Source organism: Anopheles gambiae, chromosome 3, assembly GCF_943734735.2.
Source record: "Anopheles gambiae chromosome 3, idAnoGambNW_F1_1, whole genome shotgun sequence".
NCBI classification, from domain to species: domain Eukaryota; kingdom Metazoa; phylum Arthropoda; class Insecta; order Diptera; family Culicidae; genus Anopheles; species Anopheles gambiae.
Window position 1 is genome coordinate 16,208,768 of NC_064602.1, and position 22,713 is coordinate 16,231,480.

At 43.8% G+C, this 22,713-nt stretch overlaps 1 protein-coding gene across 4 annotated transcripts in view; it reads left to right on the plus strand.

Annotated features, from left to right (window-relative positions):
• The first annotated feature begins 800 nt into the window (after nt 1–800).
• LOC1275590 (uncharacterized) overlaps nt 801–22,713 on the plus strand; it is a 49,248-nt gene continuing 27,335 nt past the window's right edge. The window contains exon 1 of one of the 4 annotated variants that reach the window (XM_061661951.1): nt 801–1,178. The gene's annotated coding sequence lies outside the window, so the exon portion shown is untranslated. Of the gene's footprint in view, nt 1,183–22,713 lie in introns of all 4 variants that reach the window. The other 3 variants (XM_061661954.1, XM_061661952.1, XM_061661953.1) reach the window with 3 other exon arrangements.

A 22,713-nucleotide genomic window follows, 5' to 3' on the forward strand; every position in this document is an offset into this window, starting at 1 on the left:
AACAACTAATTAACGTAACATATTGATATTGGAAGATATTGAAGAGAAAATTTTTATAAATTTATATCATACAAATTGTCTATTGTATTATATAATTTCCTCAAATATGTTGTCGTATTTGCTTGGGCCGGTCTGGTGGTACAGTCGTCAACTCGTACGACTTAACAACGTGCCCGTCATGGGTTCAAGTCCCGAATAGACCGTGCCCCCATAAGTAGGACTGACTATCCTGCTATGGTAACAATAAGTCACTGAAAGCCAAGCTCACTTCATTAGTGGGTACAGGCAGGCCTTGACCGACAGCGGTTGTTGTGCCAATGAAAAAAATAAAAATAAAAAAAAAAATAAATAAAAATTTGCTTTCTATTTTCCAACTTACATTACTGGCATGTTCTAAAGGTTCTCAATTTAAGTGAGAGTCCCATTAAAATTTATGTAGAAGATTACACAAATTTACTAACTCGTGTTTATTCGTTTAATTGTTGTGGTGACTTAAATTAAATGTTTCAAATAATGTTGTCATAACATAAAAATTCACCCCGACAAACCCTTTTAAAAAGAGCAAAACTACGATACTTCTCCTTCAAGTGTGGTGCGAGATTCTTGGGCCCAGCTGCCTGTTTGTGTATGTGTGTGTGTGTGTATTTTTTCTTGTTCCGCGTTTGTATTGCGTCGCTTCTGGCAGCTGGGTCCAAAGATGACGACGACAGCGGCCCTGCGCTGAAGGGTGATTGGTGGGAGTTTGTTATTCTCTTGTACTGTGTCGGTTAGGGTTTTTTTTTTCTCTTCTTCTATGTTTTGCTTTTCCCTACTCTACCCGCGCGCGTACACGATTTGTCTCCCTCGTGTTTCGGCTCTACGGCAGTGTTCCAACGCGCTCGCTCGCTGTCAGTACGATCAGAGTTTTGTAGCCGGGCGCACACGCCAGGCAAACCCAGCAGCAGCACCAGCGCGCGTGTGTGTATTGGACCGCGAATGTGCCGCGCTACGATTTGTGTTGCTTCCAGCTGTGCTGTTTCGGCGGGGCCCGCGTTGTTTTGATTGACAGAAACATACGGTAGTAGTAGTAGGAAGGGAGGAGGAAGGTTTGTGCGCTAACGGCGGAGCGGGGCAGCGGTCTATTTGCATCGGGGGATGTCGAAAGTTCACAGCGAAATTTAACCGTGTGCCAGATTCTCGTAAGTGTGTTGTTTTCCGTAAAACCAAGCGTCCGATTTGTGTGTTGTTTGTAGTGCAGCAAGCGTAACAAAAAAAAACGGTTATTTAAGTGAGTGTGCAGCCATTAGTTTTGGATTTGGATAATGAAAATTCCTCAACGTAAAGCTTCGATCGGCTTAAAAAGAGAGAGAGAGAGAGCGTGCGTTGTTTAAGTCAGTTTCGGTCTCCGGAAAACACGGTGCAAAAGTGAAGTGCATTCTTTCGCCGTCTGGGGATTGGCCAGCGCCAATGGAATCCACTCGACATAGAAAGCAATACTCCGGAAAGCCACTTGCGTCGCTTGCCCAGGCCGGCGGCCGGAGCACTAAATGGAGCACCGCACCATGGAATGTCCTTTTTTGGAATCGGGGGGAATAGAGGGCGCGATGAGTGCTAGTGGTGTGGTGTGTGGGGCTGCTGGCGCAACTATTAGCAAAGTGGAGTGGCAAAAAAAAGAGGGCCAAAGGGGGCCAATAATGCAATCGTGTGCAATGCAAGAAGGCGGTGTGAAGCCATCTGTGTGTTTTGTGTGTTTGCCTTTAAGGTATCGCTCAAGTGTCTAATTACCCTGTGTGCGATCGAGTGTGTTGTGTGTGCGTGTGATTGAAGAGAGAAGAAAGAGAGCGAAATCTTCCGTTGTCTCATCTCCGTTTCTTGATTTACGATCAGTTTTGCAGTTTATGTGTGCTCTCTCTGTCTGTGTATGTGTCACTCGATTGCTGTGAAACGAACGTGTCTATTACTATTATTGCTACTATTAACGACAATTGCACGTCGCCTGGCTGCAGTTAGTAGCTGCACTTTACCATCCCTCCGTTTTGGTGGCCATTTTTTTTTTACTATTTCCTGTTTCTCCTCCTGTGGCAATTGATCACGAGGAAAAAGTGACAGTTGCGGTGTTGTGGCGCAGCAGCAACAGCAGCCCCACAAGTGTTGTGAGATGTGACATGAGATGAGATTAGGAGGAAGAAGCAGGCACAAATCAAACTCATACATGCGCAAAATATCGTCATTCTACGGTAGAGGCAGCATCAGTGTAACAGGAACAGCAGCAACAGCAACAACAGCAACAGCACACGGGTAAAGCAATATCTGGCAGGGAATATCAAATTAAAACATTCAATTCCGGCACTGGACGTGATGGTTACTCTTCTGGAACGGAACGGAAGCCACACAGAAAACAGAAAAAATGCCCGAAGAAAACGACAGCAACAGTCAGCAGCAGTCAGAGGAGTCAGCGTCCAGTGCCAATTGCGTTCCCCAAAATTGACCATTAGTTCCTTCCTTCTGCCGTTCTGGAACTTTGTCTTGAAGTCTCCAAAGATCGTTTTTTCTGTCTTTAGCCTTTCGATTAATTAATCAACGACACACACACACACATACACGAACTGGTGCGACACAAAACTTTGCCGCGTGTCGGAGGCAGCAAATTAACGCGCAAAGTTTGCGTTTTATTCGCTTAGCGTAGCACACACAAAAAAAAAGCTTCTTTCCCTACTGCAGCAACAAACGGTTTGCTTCATCGACCTGTTGCGAATAATTCCTTTGTACACCACCCTGTCTGCAAACGTAACGTGTTTGGGAAGAGTGTTTGGGCCCGAATTGTGTTTGTGTGTGCCGCAATTTGCACCACACGCATGAGTCACATGATCAACGCGCCACAGGCCCCACGACGTCGATTATCTTTTAGGCTGAGCGTATCTTAAATTAAAAATGGAAAAGAAAAAAAAACAACAACGGCCTTGCAATGATAAAGCCTTCGTCGCAACCGTCATCTCTCGATTGGAGGGTATGTTTTGCGCGCTGTTTCCCCAAGTCAAGTGGGAGTTTCTGAGAAATTCAGCAAAATGTGCTGGCATTTTGTGCTGGGCGGTCGAATTATGACCACTTAGCAGGTTTGGCATTTCGTACGGCAACGAAGCATGAAGTATGAAGCTAAGGCAAGATGCGTAATGCGGAAGATGGAAGATTTCTCGAGAATTTGCTGTCGCTTAAAGTGGAGGGTACGACAATAGTTGTTCTTTAAGGCTGAGAATGGTCGTATTTCAGCATCAATCGAAAGTCGAAAAGTGTAATGGGGGAAAAAAAACCTCTTAAAGCAGAAGGTGGAGTGACCTCTTCGTGCATTTTCTTTATCCATATCTAAGTCCGTTGAATGATTATGAATTGAAATACATTTTATTAGCTAGAAATGGGATAGTATTTAAAGGCACTTTGGCGATTCTTATTGGCGTATTAGTGTCGTGGATTAAGAGTTCCGGAATGGTGCCGTGCAGAGCGTGTAGGTATTGTGTACAACGGGTTGTGGGTTAGAATCTTGTCTAGACCACAATTGAAGATTTTTCTGTCTGAGTTTACTGGAAAGGATTTTACTTTACGAGAATTTTAGTAATTATGTGTTGTGGCCACTACCACCACATAATTAGTTTCATAAGGAAAAGAATGAAGAAGACACTAAAGTAATTTTTTTTTTAACATTGAACCCTTATATATTCCTTTTTTGAGAAAATATGACTTTGGTGGAATTATTCAAAAGTTTCTTACAATATACTTCTCATTATCTTCTTGGTGAAAGTCGCTCGACTTACGAAAGCCAAAACAGACGCACCACGCGTTCCTGTAAACGTCTATAATTTTGAAACAACAGCCACAACGACTCAACTGCCCGCTCATACCCGCATATGGTACGGTAGCCGGCCGGCTGTTCCCCTGTCCCTAATGGTTCCAGCTAAAATATGTCTCCCATGTGTTACTGGACGAAGGTCCAGCACTTCGTGAATATTTGGTTTTCCAAAACTACGACCGGAATTTGTGACCGCTCTACACCGCCTGTCGCACCGAATGTGCATTGGTGCGATGCAGAATTTGTGCAATCAAGTAGAACGGGCCACCGCGGTTCGTTCTTACTGTTTCACTGAGCGGCCGTTTTTTTTTTTCTACCTTTCCCGGGCCATTCCAAAAGGGGTCACTTTTAATTCTCGATTCCCATTTGCACAAAATAACAACTTACTTCCCTTCGTCGTCGTCGTCGTCGTTCGTGGCAAATGCAGTAAACAAACGCGCGCAACTGCAACAGTAAGTGAGGGCAAAAAAGGAATGTCACAACACACGAGTTTCGCCTGCCCGGATGACTCATTGTATGTTGGGGCAAATGTGCAACTACTGTGCAGGCCATACTTTGCGAAAAAAAAGCTCAATTGTGCGTGCAATTCCCTTGCGTGTGGTTGTGCTATGGCGTTGTTTCCATCACATCGAAGGGTTTGATAACTTGGCGAGTTGGTACAGAACATTCCAGCGTTTGGGGATGTTTGTGTACTAAATGTGGCTTTTATTTGGACAAGTGTGGGGACACTCTGTACATCTCCGTAGCTTAGAGTATCCATTTCTAGATTTTCAATTCAAATTTCCGTTCAATTCTGTTCAATTCCAATGTTAAACCATCATCGTGGATAGACCCTTGAAGATTTGAAGATTCTTGTTCCATTATGGCATGAATGTTGAACACACATCAAACACTGAGAGCGCTACAACAGGACCTCCTGCAGCTTTTCCAAAGAACTTTGTAGCAATCTATCATACGGCGCAATTTGTCTTGGAATCGAATATCCCAAATCCTTGAGATGGCTATGACATGAGCAAAAGCGGAAAACGTTTCCAAAAATTCAATCATTCTTTATTCCATTTCTTTTTCGTTCCAAACCCCCTTAAATTCGATCTATCCTTTCGGATGGATTTAGTATCCATGGGTAAAATATCCATCGTGTCTTCTGGTGTGATTCTCGATAAGAGCAAAAGACCCACACGGTTATTCATGTCATACCATGTAACCCTTCCGTTAGCAAAACGGCAGCAAGTTGCTGTGAATCATCTGGTGGTTCGCTTTGTTTATTTACGCTTGCCGAGCATAGATTAGGACAACGGCAGAGCGTGCGTGTTCTTCAAACTGTGTGTGAGTGCGTTGCATGAATGTACATTTCACAGTTGTGAGAGCCCGAGAACAACCCAAACACGCATGAATGCATGGGCTTGAAGAACATAAAACCATATCGCTTTTGCAAGCAGCAACTACGGAGTGTATACTGCTCCGTTTCTTTGTTTCTCGATAAGTAAGCCATTAGGAAACAACGGACCCGCGTCTTTTTTTCGCAAACGGACCTCCACAATATGGTGCTGGTGGGTGCGCAATAAGTCGTAGCAACTTGTTTGCCTGAAGGCTTTTATTTCATCGTAAACTAACGCCGCTCGGGGCCCCTTTGTCTTCTGTTTGTGTACGTATAACGTTCGTCTTTTTCGGTGAATGATTACGCGCATCGCACATTTTTCACACGTCCTGCCGGGTTTGGTTTTAACTTTCTCTTTGTTCTTCTCGCGTACTTTCGCGCTGCTGATAGTTTCTTCAAACGGTCGCAGCGCGCGTTTCCATCGAAGCGTTGACGGGCGGCAGAAGATTTACGATCGAGAAAAACGGGCGCTTGATTTGCTCGTGTGTTGTGCAAGGCGAGTTCTGTGAAAGTGATAAGAAAGTGAGATGAATAAAAAAAAAGGTTTGTTAGTCAGAATTTCCTGTGTTATGCTGCTGCTGACCATTTCCGTCCTCTGATCTTATCTCTGGACGAAGCGCACGCGTGGTATGGTGCCAGTGTGTTTGCAATGCTTTATGAGTTCTTCCTCTGTCGTTTGGAGTTGATTCGTTGCAGAAAAATACAAAATCACCCGCACACGGCTTCTCTGTGTCCTTCGCTTTTCCTAGCGGGGGAGAAAAACAGGGGGGCTGACTGGGTGGATTTAATCTCAAAAATAGTAGTAGTGCTAGTAGCTCCCATGCATGTGCCTTCATGTGTGAATAGTTTCGCCACGGTAGCAAATATTAATGCAGGGTTTCGTTTTCTGGCACTTTTGCACATGATTCTACATCGCACACGACGTGTCAGTTTTATAATGCTTTGCTAGGTGTTCATTATGATAATGAGCAGCAGTGGCTGGTTGAATGTCCGTCCTTCCATTCTCCCCTCGTCGTTTGTAGGTGACATATTTTTAATGACTTGGCTGTCGTTGGAGAGTGCATAATCCAAGAGCAAGCAACAGCAGCACGAAGAAAAAACTATCATCACAAAAAAAACTGCAATCCCACTCTCACTTTGCTATATTGGAACGACAACAGGAAAAAAAGACCTTCATTTGCGGTGGCTTTGCTGCTTGCTGCCAATCTCTTATTGTATGCAGGGCATAATAATTTGCCGTCCTTTCTTGGGCCGCCGTCTCTTATCGCAATGTGTTACTGCGCTGGTGGTGGTGGTTATTATTATTATCGAAAAAGGAATGCAAGCGAGGAAAGGAATACAAACACATCCCCTTACAACTGGGCTTGTGGTTGAAGATAATGGTGGGTCGTACGCGCGCATACACACACCATATGCGCCAAAAGATTAGATAAGTCGAACTGTGTTAGTCTGAACCGAAAGACGGCCTCACTTGGGTCTAACATGAGCATTGTGGTGAGAGATGGTTCGTTCCCATACAATCTATTGTTCGTCCTACCTCGTGCCATTACAAATGACCTTCGAAATAAAGAAATCTCAGCCTTTTCTCCCTAGCACGGTAGCAGCTAAAGGGTGCTCCTGCTGCCGACAGGGGAAAAAAGCGTGACACAAGATTGACACGATTAGATAAAATGTTGAAACAGCACGCGAGAAGAGGTGTCGCTGATCGTTCGGTAGCAGATATCGTTACGCGTTACATAATTTGTTTGATGACTTTTTTTTTCTGTCTGTTAAACATGCGAACAATGCAAAGTAATTCCCACCAGTCATCGATGATGAAGTCATTGAGGATATAGAAAATCGATGCAAAAGTCTCAAGTGCGGCGAAAGTGTCTACAGTAAAACATATAAATGAAGCGCTTTCTCAATCTCTGATTGACACGAAGAAGGAAAGCTTCTTCGCAAAGGGTTTTGACACGTCCCATTCATCCACAGCACATCCAACCTCTTCGGGTGGAATGCCTTAGTGGAAGCACTTTCAGCCAGGATATCTTCCAAGGGAGGAAAATTAATATGACACACGATGCCTGCCGCCTGCACACTGTTGCTGCGCATTTGCATTCCGTTTGGCTGTTTTGCTAACGCCGCAAAGACACGTTCACTCGAGTATCGCCTCACCGCTACAAACGCTCTACGAACCGTGCATACTGGATGTGCATTTTGGTTGCACCGGACGCAAGTAATGCTTCTGCTAAAGCTGACACTGTCCCTACTCTGTGGGTGGAAAGTGGGAGACCAGGGAGATGGTGGAAGAAATTTCAACCGAAGATAACGAAACCGAAAACGGCTATCAGGTGTAGTGTGTGTGTGTGTTCCGTTCCATGTTGCTACTTGGCTTCGATGTGGATACGGTTCAATGAACTTTGTTGTAGGACCTGCTGAACCTGCTAGACTGAAACAAATGTACAAAAAACGGGAACGATTAATACCGTAAATTGATAGCTACTAGGTAGGACTTGACTTGGTGTGTCAGTTTGTTGGTGTAAAGAAGTGATGACCCTGCAAGTGGCGGCTGCTTCTTCTGTCCTACGGCAGGTGGCTGATTGTTCGCTTTATGCTGCGCAAGTACTTTCAAGCAACTGTGTGGAGTTGTCGTGAAACCGATTAGGTTAGCATTATATATGATTAAAAGGTACTTGAAAGGCATGTGGTCGATATGCAGGAGTGTCGATCTCCTTTAAATGGTGTATTGTTTGAACCATGGGAGAGTCTTTAAAGGCGTATGAGAATGAAAGGGATATTGAACAATTAGATACATAATTTAATGCTTGTCCGTTATTTATCTCAAAGTTTCGGTTATAATTATTAAAAAAATAATGTAAAATATAAAGCTTACTAAACCAGATGACAGTGCATTCACCTTCTCTAGAAATACAATTTTATGCCAAATCTTTAAACGATCGTTGGCGAGAATTTATCCAGAAATTACAATATAGATTATTAATAAAAGAAATTATACTTATCCCTTAGAAAATTCAATTATCTGTATGTTCTTCTGTACCTTGTTTAGCTGACGGCTGCCGAAGTTTACAACGCTCAACTACGGCCAAAGTCTATTGCAGGTTATTATATGTCAAGAACTCCAAATTTGTCTGAGTCTTTATTTCAAGTTTCTGGTAACAATTCTTTGAATTCAATTTTTTTATTGAAAAATACCCGCATTAGTAACCAATCTAACTCTATTTACTGATTGAATATGATATAACTATTCTTACTTCTTTATATAACCCAGTTGATACATTCAATGCTACCAAGAGGTGAAAATGTGAATCTTGTTTATATGAAGGAGACACATCCAGAGTGAATGTTTAGGCTCAGATTGGTTACGTTCAAAACTTACTTGGACCTTAACTTAATCGTCCACAGGGCAAGAACTTCTCCACATCCCCTTGATTAAGAAAAGCATGTTAAAATCTTTTCTTTTATTACTAAATCCTTTCCTTAAGAAAAAAAACCCTTGTTGGCAATTTTATTCCACGGTACATGAATTTACATGAGTAAGAACCGCTTAATTTTTTGTATTCCCCCTTTTTCTTGAATACATTAAAATAATTACAAACTTCTCCAGGATCCTGTGGAATTGGAATGAGTCTCTGAGCGCCGTGTCCTCGCTCGGCGGAAGTGACAATGTTGCTCCTTCTGCTGCATCGCTCGTAAATATAGCACCACCGTGCCAAACCCCTTTTGGGTTTTTGGTCGTTTGATTCGATTTAACTTAACTAACTGTACTTTACTTCTCTCTTCCTTCTTGCGACTTCTTGCGACCCCCGGGTAGGCCGAAGAAGTACTGTCGTGGAATGCTTAACATGGTTTAGCGGTCTATGCTAACTACGTGGCGCAGTCACTGCCGCGGTGTAGCGCACACAGCCGCTTGAATTGCTTCAAATCCCGCTTTAGTCCTGCTTCAAAAAAAAGCGAAGAAGCTAAACTGGATTTTAAAAATATGCTAAAAAGGAGAAAGGTTCCCGAACGGTCCCGAAAATGGACAAAGAAAAAAAGAGCCCTGACAAGGATTCTTGGCACGCGCGTCGAGCGCACCTAGTTCCTCAGTTGCGTAGAATGGGAATTGTTCTGTTCCGAGAAGGTCACTCGCGCCCTGCACGTGGTTTTTTGTTACTGTGTGTCTATGCTTTTCCTACTGCTTTTGGAGTAACGAGTGAGAAGAAACGAGCCGTGGATGGTAGAACGAACATTTGAAGACATCTACTACGTATCAATGGATGATCCAGTGACAAACAAAAACCCGAAGATTGGGTAAAAAAAATAAAGTACCTTCAACATCGACACCAAAGCAAGAGCACAAATATGTGCGTAGCATATGTGAACAAGACAACACTCCCGCCCGTTCCCAACAGTTCTCCTGGTGCCATCTGTGTGTACCTCACAATTGTCGTTACCATTAATCGTATGCGGGTGCGGATGAGGATGTGAGACAAGAATGTCTCACTTCTTCTACCTTGTTCGCCCCGACAGCGAACGTTTGCAGCGGAGATATTCGCTTTTCGCATTCCCGTAAGACGTACCACACGTGCACCGCGCAAGAGGAAAACTATTAAAACGAGTGTGGAAATTAGTTTGTTTAAGGCGTGCGTTTGCTTCTTGCATGTGTCGGATGGAATGTGGCTGTGTGTGCCGTAGGGGTAGGTAGGATTTGCTATATTAAATCCGCACCTAATGTGTCTGTAGCGAGGTGTGTGTGTACGTAAAGGACTTCCATCTCGATGGGTAGATCAGCGACAGCAGTAGCATGGCGAGCTTGACATTCCTTCGAACGGCACTCGCTAGATGGTGCGCTGCGATTTCCGATGAATATTGATGTGACACTCTGGAGTGAAGCTTGTCATCCACCGTTACACCCTGCCGGCACCGGGGAGAACAGGAATTAAAGCAGAGCAAACAACACAAACCCGTCGCATCCCGAAGAACCATCCGGCGCCCTATACCTGGCCGGCCTGGCTGCGTAAAGACAGCTTAACTTTGAGTATTTTGGCTGGATTCTTGGTTCATTGAACTACACCTCGGTAAGGGCATATAGAGGTGTACCTTTTGCTTGGTTGTTGTTTGAGATTGAGTACCTACGACACCCGAAATGGTTTACCCCACATATTGATATGCCTGGGCTGCGGTTAATGCGATGATGCTGCGTGTGTGTGTGTGTGTATTTGTCGTTTGGAAGAACCGAAAGCATGTTTCTCTTTTTTGGCGTTTTTGCCAGTTTCTGTAATACATTCTGCATGAACCTTCCCTCTACCACCTCAGATCGATATATCTGTGTGCGTTGCTGTTCTTGCATAAATTATCATAAACAGAGACTCCTGCGGCCCGGTCTTTTCGGGTAAGGTTCTAGAAGCATGCAGAAATGCGAGAGAAGCGAGAAAGAAGAAGAAGAAAAAACCCTGAAAGAACCAATAAAATGTGTCTGCTCATCGATTTTCGTTCGCACACACATGTATAGCAGCACACATCGCTCTCCGTGTGTTGCCGATGCCGACAAGCACACATCGCAGTCACCGATGGAGAGGACTTTATCGAAGGATTGACTTTTTGCTGGTGTGCCGGTAAGTTTATGTGTCCCAGTTCCGGTCCAGTTACACCGCGTTGACTCGGATAGCATCTTTCCCGCCCGTTCGTGGCTAAAGCCAATCGGGAGTGGGCACCATCTGGCAACCAGAAGCTTTCAGTGTAATGGGCTGGGATACACCCTTCCATCACACATTTGAACAGCATGGCTTCGACTCGGACCTGGGTGTCGTTGAGTGACGCACTGTCGCGTTTACCAGGTCAGCACAGTTTGAAGAGCCAGCAGTTGTGTGCGTTTATCAGTTTTTTTTTATTCGTAGTTGTGTTTGTAAAAAAATAAATAAATAAACAAAAGAAATATGCAGCTGCAACGGAAACGTGATCGCGGGTGCAGGACACAGCTGAGGTGCAGCGGGAAGAACACAGTGGTGACGTAAAGCGCGTGCTAAATTTGCACCGCGCAAACACCTCTAAACGGGACGGGGAAGAGGTTAGGGTGTGCGAGTGAGAGTGACAGGCTCTGGCAATAATAATTGATTGCTTCTGCCAAACGAACTGCGCGCGGTTCTACACAGTACGTCAATTGCAGCAACCTCTCGTTTGCTGCTGCTGATACCACCACTGTTTACCCCCTATTAACATATATACCATGTGCAATGGACGTGTTTGTGGCAGGAATCTGTCATTTATCGGGTGTTAAAATCAGTTCTAACTGTCCCCCCCTTTGTGGTCACTGTAAGAGAGCTTTGGAATGAAGGTGGAAATGAAAAATGTTGCTGAGACGGGATTTTATTTCATATTTTCTAAATGTCGTATTTTGACTTAAATGTGTCTTTACACACCTCAGAAGTCTTTTTTATAGCTTTAAACTTATTTGAAAAGATTGTTCTATATTAGACTTGAACCCATGGCCTGCGTTGTATAAGATCGAACGTGATCGCCATCGGCTATTTGAGCGTCAACTCACTTGTCGCTTAGTTTGGAATTAGTATAATACCTCGTCGAACTCTTGGTATAGATGGTTAAGCAAATAAGTTTGTAAAGTATATTTTGAATGATTTTTTTCCTGTAAATTGACATATTCAACAATGTCAGAGCCCTCACCTGAAGTGGCTATAAATTTGGTTCTCATTTCATAATGTTTTCCCGAACCTTCTTCGTGCCATTCTTCATTTACAGTCCCAAACACCAATGCTTATCGGTAATGTCCCTGTGTCTCCCTTCAAAACTGCTCCATCCTTTGCCTTTTGCCGACATTTTTTCGTCCCTTCATTCTTATTCCATCTTGCTAATTAATCAAATGAAAAGGTATTGTTGCCATAAAACACAGAACTCTGGAATAAAGTTGTACCTTTAGCGATGCTATCAATGGAGAATAAGCGGGGTCCCGAACCAAAGTTCAGCTTTATTACTGAACCACTGGGTCGCCGTTTTGTATCCGTAGATTATCGGATCGGCGGACCACTCGGCGAACTTTACTAAAACACTATCCAGAGGGTAGTAGTGCACGATAACACCAATCGATAACGAAATATGCGTTTCCGGGCGAGCGATTCAGGTTAATCCGTTAATGCTTCCGCGAATGTAAATGTCGCGGTGCGTTTGTGTGCGTTTATATTAAAGGTTTTGGATGGGGGTTTTTGGAATAAGTTGATTTAAGGTGGATTTCCCTTTCAAAGGTTTGAAAGGATGAAGGAAAGCCGCTACCTCGGAGCATATTATAATTAGTGTAGTATTTTTAGGGTGAATCGAATAGCTCTTCAGAATAAAGGGGATATGAATTCGTTATACCAGCCGTTGCTGGCGGGCAATAACCCTTCTTGGAGAAGATCTTGGAGAAGAACCCCTTCGGTTTAAACGGTACACAAACAAACCGCAGAGAACGGGTGTGGTTTATATTTTATTTCGGGAATAAGGATTACTTATTCCAGAAACGCTTAAACATTGGATTATGTTGTAAACAATTTTATGTATGCTTACCATCCTTTCCCGTTTTGGGTTCATCTTGCAATTGAACTCTTCCCGCCGAGAGTGATTGTAAACAATTACAATTGCCCCTTCTGTTTCTTTTAGAGATCTCTCTTCCGGTATTGAATTTTCGTGGTAAACGAACGGACAGACATGGACCCATCTGTTCTCGGCCGTAGTAGGAATAAACCACACTGGAATTGTAAAATGTATTCCATCTCAGCCCCGTTCGCAAAACGATCGGTTGCAAATTCGTGAGGTTGCCCTGTGTGTGTGTCCGTGTTTGACCCAGTTTTGTTTTGGGCGGCGTGGTTCAGAATAACAAAAAAGAAAACGGTAAGAACGAGTGTGACAATCTTCCCCTGGGAACTTGCTATATTGCAGAAGAAGACGTAAAACTTTGAACTCCCTTCTTTTATTATGGGGATGCGATTTTATCGCTTTCGATTTCGGTTTGCCACACTGGCCCTTCTCCCGGAGGGACTTGGGGTTTTGCTCCAACTTCAGTGCGTGTGCTTACCCTTCCTAACTTCCCAAGAATAGGGACGCCTGGCTTTTTGGGGTTTTGGATGTTTTGCTCGGTATCTTGTCGCTTTCAAAGCTCCTCCGGCTGATCCAAGATGTGCGTTGATCTTGTTGTAGTTATCCTATTTGTTGGTCGCTGGTTCGACTTTTTATGAGGTCAAAGAAGTAGCAGAACGTGCCCACCATAATATGTGAGCCCGCGAGGCAAGTTACTGCCATCCAGAGATAAACACGAAAAAGAGGGGAACGTGTTATCCCGTTTTTTTCTCTTTCGATGGGGAGCAACAACACAAAGTTTCCAGATGCGAAGATATAAGAGCCAGGAGGACCGAAAAGAAGTGTTTCTACTGGTCCTCAATAAAACTGATTATCCCTTTTTCGCCTCCTTCCTCCAGGCCGGAAGTTTCGGAGCATAGGATACACCGAAGAGGCAAATCGTATTACGCTCTTTCTCGTACGCGCAAACATATTTTGCTTGGGCTCCGCCATTCCCGGCGGGATTAGAACATAACTCCCGGCTTCCCGTTATGTTCGGTCGATTAAGCAAAGTTTTGGTCCTTCCTTTGCTATCAACATATTACATCAACTTCCCCAATTGCTAACCAGTTGGAAAACGGTTATTGGAGAACTGCTAAAACCCCTTTTGCCACCATCATCATCTACTACGTCGTTATTTCACGTCGATGGGCAGACACACACTGTACAAGAGGAGGTGGCAAGTGTCTACTACTACTGCCATCCACAACCTTGGCCTCGTCCTTAGCCGCTTTCTACATGACATCAAAACACAAGGAGAAGCGAAAAAAACCCACACGCATAAATTCGTACCACTCGGCTTCTCGCCCATATGGTGTGTGGAGGTGGTGTGGATGAATTCGTTTAGCGTTGTTTTTTCGGTTTCGTTGAAGGAGAGATGATGATATCATCGTCATCATCATCATCATCCCCTCGTTTGTCTTCCAGGGGGAGTGGGCAGAGGGTCTTGGCTGAACCCGCGCCTGTGGACCGCTGCCGAGCCGACCAATATGTCTTCATCGTTTCGGAAATTGGAGAAAATATGATGAGATAATAAGCGCCTTCCGCGCTTCTGCCCTTTTCTTGCATGCCGCAGATCGCAGATGACCGCTCCCAGGGATATATACATTTCCGTTTGTACTTTTATTAGTTTTTTCTGCACAGTTCTATTCACCACCGGCTGGTCACTTGTTAAATGGATGGGGCAGCATCATCAGAATATGCAAAAGCCAGAGTGTGGTGATGATCATCATTCTTCTTTTAGCGAAGTGACGTCACGCTTCGGTGCGTTCGTTTCTTCCTCTAATTTGTTTTGGGAGGTTCTAGGTTGTCCCCAGCAAATCTACCGGTTGGAGCGGTTGATGTCGTTCGTTGGGGGTTTTTTTTTTGTTTCAATGCGCACAACAAAAAAGTTCTCCATTCAAGAGGAACTCAAGACCTAAAAATAGACACACCGGTAACACGGCAAGCAGTAGGTGCGTTGTTTTGGTCCGTGATGCGTGAATTTTTCCGGCTTGATCATCGGTGAAAGGAGGGAAGCCGGTGTGTGTTGGCGGCGGTGGTGCCACTAGTAGTAATATGATTTATACAAGATGAGATCGCGTTGCGTTTTGGGTGTTTGGATTCGCCGCCAGTCAGCCATGCGATATGCGCGTGTGGGTTTGAAATTTATGGATTTCCATAACCCTCACACTCGAATGGTTTCAAGACATTGGAGATGATTGTTTTTCCCCCGTGATACCATGAACGCGCTGAATCTGTGCGCGATCGTTGATCCATTCGATCGGTGGACGTTTGTATCGTGTGTCTCGTGCAAGAGTTAGGTGCAAGATGACATAAGCGTGATGCAGATCGCTTGCGACGTCTATGCCTGATGCAGAATTGAGGATTTTATTTGTATATTGCACACAAAATCATCAATTTGTGGATACGCCTCACGAGGAAGTTAATCTTACACTCGCCGCTGAACTTCTAGCAAATGAAACGCAATCGATTAGCGTGTTGGAGCAATAAATAAATTCATCCCCGCGGGGTCTACACACGCAAATAACAAACACAGCCCGTCTAGTTGCTTATTTATTTACGCTCGCTCATTCACTAGTCCCCGTACTGTTGCAACCGTTTTTTTTTCGATTAGTCTTACTGACGTTTGTTTGATGTTAGTCTTGCAAAGAAGCCGCGCATAACGTCCCCCTTATCAGAAACAGTTGAGTTCTTTGTGCAGTACAATACACCCGCGTTGTTGCAATTGAGCGGAAATGTGCTCTAATAAATGCATTTATTGCGTCTCTTCGTGTTGTACTTTCACTACGAGAAACACACGCTCGGATCCGGAAGATTGGATCCGGTACGAAACATCCGGGGCGTGAGAGAGAGAGAACCACTCGATCGTTTAGTGATTGATTTTCCATTCACTTGTGATCGACTGCTCACGTGTGCCCTTCCAATGACATTCTCGTGGTTTGTGTTGATTGAGAGGTTGGGAATAGTTTGGCGGTACTATTGCGGCCATGAATGAGCCACAGACATCACTGGCCACCGACGTTGCCACCCATGTTGTACTACGGGAAGGATGTGAAGGTTTATGAAGCAAGAGCAGCCACGGTTTCCCTTCATCAGTGGATGAACATATTGGCGCAGCGTGGTGTCGGTTCGGTTTGTATAAACAAACACAGATAGCAAAACCCTGGACAAACGGCGTACATATACTCCGGCACTGCCCTTCGCTAGCGTATGTGGTTCAGTTCTTGCACTGTTTTACACGATACAAGGGAGCATTTATTTGAAGGGATGGCGATGGGTTTTCTTACCCTCCCTCTGTTGCTTCACGTTTGTGGGTGCGAAACTACAACGCATCGGCCGGAAACGATAAACAAACGCGCGGAAACAAGGTCCCGCGCAAGTGAGAAGCGCACTGGTACGGTTTTACTATCCGCGCCTAATGTTGCAATTGACGGGAGTTTCCTTCTAAACTTGTTGCTTCAAACTGTGTTTGTATTATAAGTTAAACTCTTTTTTGCCATTCTGTGATGAAATGGGATATTCATTTTGCAACTGTATTTATAATTCCTTTTTTTTAATTTTCCTTCATATCTTTTAAATTATGTATATATTAATTGTACTTGTGAAGTAAAAGATAACAAAAAATAATTGTGCAGTCATTTTTTACCGTTCCAAATCATCAAAACACAAACGATCAATTATGTATATTCTACCACATTCCTCTCTGCCATCTTATCGTGCCCGGGAAAAGATGTCGCCCTCTGATGATTAAGTCGGAAATCTAATTTAGACGGTGCCATCAGCACCGATTTTCCCACCATTGCGTCCGCCAGACAAAGCAATTGCTCGGGGAAATCCTTTACGATATTCTTGGTACCGTTTAGCCAATTGTTCTTTGTGTTGTTGAAATCATCCCGGTTTTTTTTTGCAACCACAAATCCAAAGAGACTTGTGAACTCGGTTGAACATTCGAGCACAAAAATCACAAAAGAAGCGGGAAAGAGCGCCGAAAAAATAACGTTTTAAATATTGCCCGTCGCCCGGTAGTAGTAGTGTGAGGGTCAGTTACAGGAAACAGACTCAAACAAGTCACGACGGATTTGTTTTGGCACTCACAAGAATTCAAATTAGATTCAAGCAATTAATGTGTAATGTATAACCCCCATTCCCCCTATCGTCTGGGTTGCTTTTCCCTGGGATTTCCCTCCTTCCTTTTTTTGTTTTCTTGCTTGCCAAGAGTGATATAAATTTCGCTTTCACCCACCACCCAGGCTGCCCAGATAACCAGCGCACACCATGTCTTCCCGGTTGGCAACAGCAGCGGCGGCGGCAACCGGTACCGAGTTTCTTTATTTAAAATGTCACCATTTGGTGTGCAAAAAAGAAAGGAAAGCAGAAACATGTAAGCTGATCTTTCTACGATCACAGCTCTCTGTCTGTCGTGTGCGCCACCGTTCGACGAGAGGACCCGACGTTGAGGAAGGAAGGGTAAAAAGGTGTGAAAACGGGCGGTGGGTTGAAAAAGATCATTTAGTAGGTTGAGAAAATTCGCATCTAGCGACGGCGTGTGTGTACATGGGAGCTTCCGATTGTCGTCGTTACTAGGGTGAAGCGAAAAAAAAAGAACTGCGCTATCGTCGTCATAAATAGAACGAGAATGGCTCAAATTATTAGCACCGTCATAAGCATGAAGAGCGCCATCTAGGGAGGAACAACCTAGGGGGATCTCCAATGTCATTCTAAACCGGGAAGGCGTGATGATAAACCATGCTGAAGTCGGTTCGAGAAAAAAAAAACCTCATAATTGGCTATCTAGACAGCGAAAGAAATGTTGAACAAAAAACACACCTCCTTCGTGTGTCATTCTTGGTGTCTTCGCATCGTCATCCGGCGAAGAAATATAGAGACAACAGGGCAAAACAACCACACAACAAAACGGCACGCTAATGACAACTCGTTCCCAGACGTGTGGGCCCTGTGGGGATTGATGGGTGTATTTTTGTGGTCCTATTTTTAGGACCTTGACAGAGAGCAGCAGCTAATGCGCGCCACCAGCCCGTTAAAGCCCTAAACCCATGCACTCTGTCCCCCTTCAATCACCTATCGTTTGCTTCTTTGAAGGGCATACCATCATCACGGGGCGTGCAGACACGATGATCTTGGCATCTGATGATCCGGCAGAAAAAGAAATAGTTTTACAAGGCTCGATCGCGCACGCTAGGGCAAGGCCATCAGTATCAAGTCTGAGTGGTGTTCCATTTCGCTCATCTTCTTTGTTAATAATGCAGGTGATTTTGCTTCGTACGTGGGGCCGCTGTACGTGTGGATTGAGTGAAAACACACACACACCTGGGGGTCAACCTGCAGTACCCTCTGGATAACTGGTGGCGCTAGAATGACGAGGCAAAGCGAATGTACTTTAAAGCGCTGTAATGTGTGTTCACAGAAGTGGCGAGGTGAGATGACTCATCGCAATTCGAGTGATAGCAATCTTGTGTGCCTACTGCTTGCTGCTGCTGTTATTATGCTCTGACTGGATAGGGGACGATGACAACAAATAACTCACGTAGTAATGATATGGGCTTGCTCGACGGAGGGAGAACTGATCGTCTGCGTCATCAATGTTCACACCACAGCGGTTGCAACATTGACGTGTCGCTGTTTGTCGCTGGCGCTAATTCACACCCCAAGACAGACAGACAGACAGACGGGCATACACTTGTGATCGGTCTAAATAATGCTAAGCAAATGTTTGGCGGGTTATGAAAGCGACAAACCCAGGGATCGGTTGATTGTGGAGAATGGAACCAAAATTTCTCATGCGTATCTTGTTTCAACTTTAAACTGGTTGGGGTTTTTTGTGGTTTGAAGAGAAGATCGTGTTCATCTGGAAGTATCTTGTGAGTGATCTTGATCGTGTTTAATTGATTTCACATGATATTGTTTGCGTTTGTGATTGTCGCTTTAGAAGTTTTGCCCTGGAAATGATTATCGTTTTTTTGGAGCAGGGCTCTGGGTGAAGGTTTAATGTCGAAAATTGATTCTTTTAGCTGTTAACGCATTAACGCTCAATTAAATGATCTCTAAGTGCTTTTTTGTTAGATGATGCCTTAGAGTCTGTAGAGCAGAGGGTGTATGTAGTGTAGGTTTGAAAAGTATTGAGGTCTCTTTTCGTATTCGTTAAGCTTATCAGCTGCAATCGACGATGACAGAGCAGCTGTGTATGATTTATACAATCGTTTTAAAGCGTTATCTTCGTCGCATACCTTAAGTCTAACAACTCATCGTTACCTGCGATGACTGTGTAGTTACTTACGCCTGAGTGTGAAAGATATGTAAAAGAGTCCATACTTTGTAATGGTTAATTTTATTGAGAACATTTTTGTTACTCTTTTTATTACTCAATAAATGGCTTAATAAGAGCCTCAATATTTGTCCAAACATATATTTAAAAGATTTTGCTATGTCAGCTAATAAATATTAGAATTCCAACTTGTAGTCCTCCTCCAATCTCTAAAATCGCTAGAATTATTCCTGTAACACTCCTTCAAAAGGTGCTTTACCTTTAAGCCCCATCTGACCTGAATGTATTGCGTTTATCGTCGGCCTGTAAGCTGCTGCTGCTACTGCTGCCATACATCATTCAAATCTGTGGCACAAAATCTCAAGAATTTCGTTTTGAAAACCGCACCCGAAAAGTGTGCGACCTTTCGCGTGTTGGTTGCGCAAAATAAGACCTAGAGCCATGTCCGTTCTCACCTTATCCGCAGGCGCTGTTTATTTATTCCTCGCTCACCAAAAGCCTTGTATGTGATCGTGAATCTTGTTGCTGGTCGGGGCACAGCAACACCCTGCTCACAGAATGACAACACGACCGATCATACATTTGCCCAACCCGCCGAGATCACCGTGTCCCGCAGGAGGCGTTGAACTTCACCGTTGTGTGTTTGTGTGAGCTTCTGGGGGGCGGGCTGGCAAATGGGCAACCTCACCTTGCTGCTGTTGCTGCAATCCGGCGTCCGGTTAGAAGGACGCTCGCACCGCGCGCCAGCAGAATGTTTGCTCGTATGCAAATATGCACCGATCGGCTATTTATTAGCGCAGAACGGACCCCTCGTTTTGCGTTGCTATCTCGTTGGTTTTACTTATTCGCACCACGTAGCACCACCGCCACACATCGCCGCTGCTGCTGCAGTTTTGTCGCGCTAATCAGAAGCGTAACATGCTCAGCGGCGGGACAAAACATCATCATCATAAGCCAGAACAGTAATTCTGAGGTGAATGTGTGAGTTGTATGTGTGTGCACACGCATCCTGAATGAATGGATGCGCGATGGCGACATCTTATGCAGTTTCTTGCCACCGTCGCGAATCACCATGGCATGGCAGCATTATGCGCGCGGCTATGTACGCTCGCTGGGTTATTTCTGTACCGCGTGACCAGCCCCCCGGAAGGCCCTGGGGGTTCTGTTGGTGGGCTAGGACGGCGGGCTCGAAGAGGAGGAAAAAATGTTCGCGTTAATTTATGATGCCACCCCGACGGCGAGGGAGAGGTCATTTCCTTTGCGCGGCGAGTTCAACGGTTTGTGAATGCGCGAAAGCGAATTGAAGGTGGGCTTTTTGTTGTAGTTGTTGTTGTTCTTGTGCCTGTTTAATTTAGCTGATAATGGGTGCAGAAGAAGAGCAGCTATATGCCGTTCTAGGGTTGTTTTGAATTGGCCTGCAGCGCAGAGGTCATGAACCGATTTTATTGGGGGTTAGTTGATAATTGGTATTTTAAGGTTTTTTTTTTTTTAATTTTAAGCCGTTTGCTTTTTGTGGTTTTCGAACATTCTCATTGCGTTGGATTGAGTTGCTGTGATAAGACTGTACAAATTAATAATTTAAAAATATTTTTAATTTTTTTATTTATTTTTATTCAATTATTATCAAATTATCTTTAATTGGGTTTTTACAATACGAACTGTTTATTTATACTATTTTAAAATTTTCCTTGTGCGAACATGTCAACACATGTAAATTCGTTTTGTACTCGAAATGTTTAAAATATTAATAAATGTTACTATGTCTGTAGACATATACATTTATTTTATCTAAAGCAACCGTTTTTAAAGAAATATTTTAATATCTAAATGTATAAATGTTAATGTATTAAACCTTTGTATTAAATGTATTAAATGTAATGTATAATTGTATTAAAAGCTTTTCAAGAAACAAAAACATAGCTAAAAATGCATGTTACATGATTTTTTGTACACGTTTTGTCATGTTAAAATCCAGTTAAATCAGCGTTTTCACACACCAAAAAACGACAAAAAATGATAAAATTCTACACATTTTTAATTCGTTGTGTCGTGTCAAGTCTAATTACCGTAGTACAGTACATCCAATTCAATTTATAATGAATTTTAATTGTAAATTTTAATTCCTTTTATTAATAATAACATCTTAAAGTTTTAAATGTGGTCATAATGAAAGGCCAAAATTACATAAACATAGATCAATTGGTTACGAAATAATGCATTTGACATTTGTTTAGTGCATTCACCTATTTAATTAAGCATTAGGCTGGTTTGGTCCATTTTTTATTCCTTTCCGACGCAAAAAAGCAATGACCAAGCAATGATTCACCTATTGAAACACTCTCAATTTCAACCCCGATCAATCTATTTTATGGAGCAAAATCTAATTTCGAAGCTACGACCTGCATACGACTGCTACCGTGTACCGATCACAAACCCGCTCGTCAATCATACGTTTTACGCGCGGTGGCAACAAATCTCTGCTGCGTTTTTCCGTTCGAACCACGGTTTCAACCCATCACAATAAATTGCGCTCACGTTGACCTTGTGCTCAATTGATACGCACTCTCGGCAGACACTCTCGCACGCAAACTAGACAAACCGGGGGAGACCCCACTGTTTATATGGCCCCTTTCTATTATCTATGCCTGTGTGTGTGGCTGTCTTGCAGCATAGTTACGCACACCCCCATTTTCAAACAAACTAATAGGAGGAACATTTGTGCTATTTTAGCGGGGACAAGAGGGACAAGTTTTCAAGCGAACGGCGAAATTGTTCGTCCCTCATACCGTATGAAGTGTGCGTGTCTGGTCGGAGTTACGCTCCCGCATGTGCGCCAGTTTTGCCAGATTTAAACTGTTTGTGCGTCCAGTCGCTCGGGGTAACCACCGTACCCACCGCAAGCACAAATCGTGTACACCCTCCCAGCATAAGGGGTTGTTGCGTGTTTGCAATTTTTGCAATCAAATGCTCCCATCGAAACGATCGCGCATAAAGAGCCCGGGTTGTTTGTACCTTAGTGTCCTCGTGTCTTGCCGCCGCCGCCAGAGCGTAACGCGAACAAATTGTTTGTAAACGAAGCGTTGTTCCTGCTTAGCGTGCCGTCTCGATCGTCTGATTATTGCAGCAACAACAGCAGCAATCCGTTTCAAAAAGGGATCATAAAACGCGCACTGCTGCTGCTGCTACTGCTCGACTTCTAATCGAGGACGACTGTTTCCTCACCATGGTTGATTGATTTCTCGCGTGTTTAGTGCCACCGTTATGAGTACGGGAAAAGGAAGAGACCCGTTTGCTCTTACCATGGGGGTGTAAAGCGGCTTTGTCTACCGTTTGAAAGGTCACGTGGTAGGAAAAGATATTACAACCCTCCCCGCCGTGTACCATGAACTTGAACTGTTGGAGTCACTGTGAGGAAATGATTATATAAACGACGGAAGTATAGGTAAATTCTAAGAACATAAAATGGAAATTCGTTGAAAAAGGCAGTATAAGCCTCTCCTCTGCTCTTTATTTATTCACCCCAAACATCTCCCCATTCCCGGGGCAGTACAACATAATCAAAAATGTTGTTTCCATCCGTATTTTTTTTTCTTCTTCATCGATTGCATAAACATAAAACACACCCCCAGCAAGTTTGGTAAA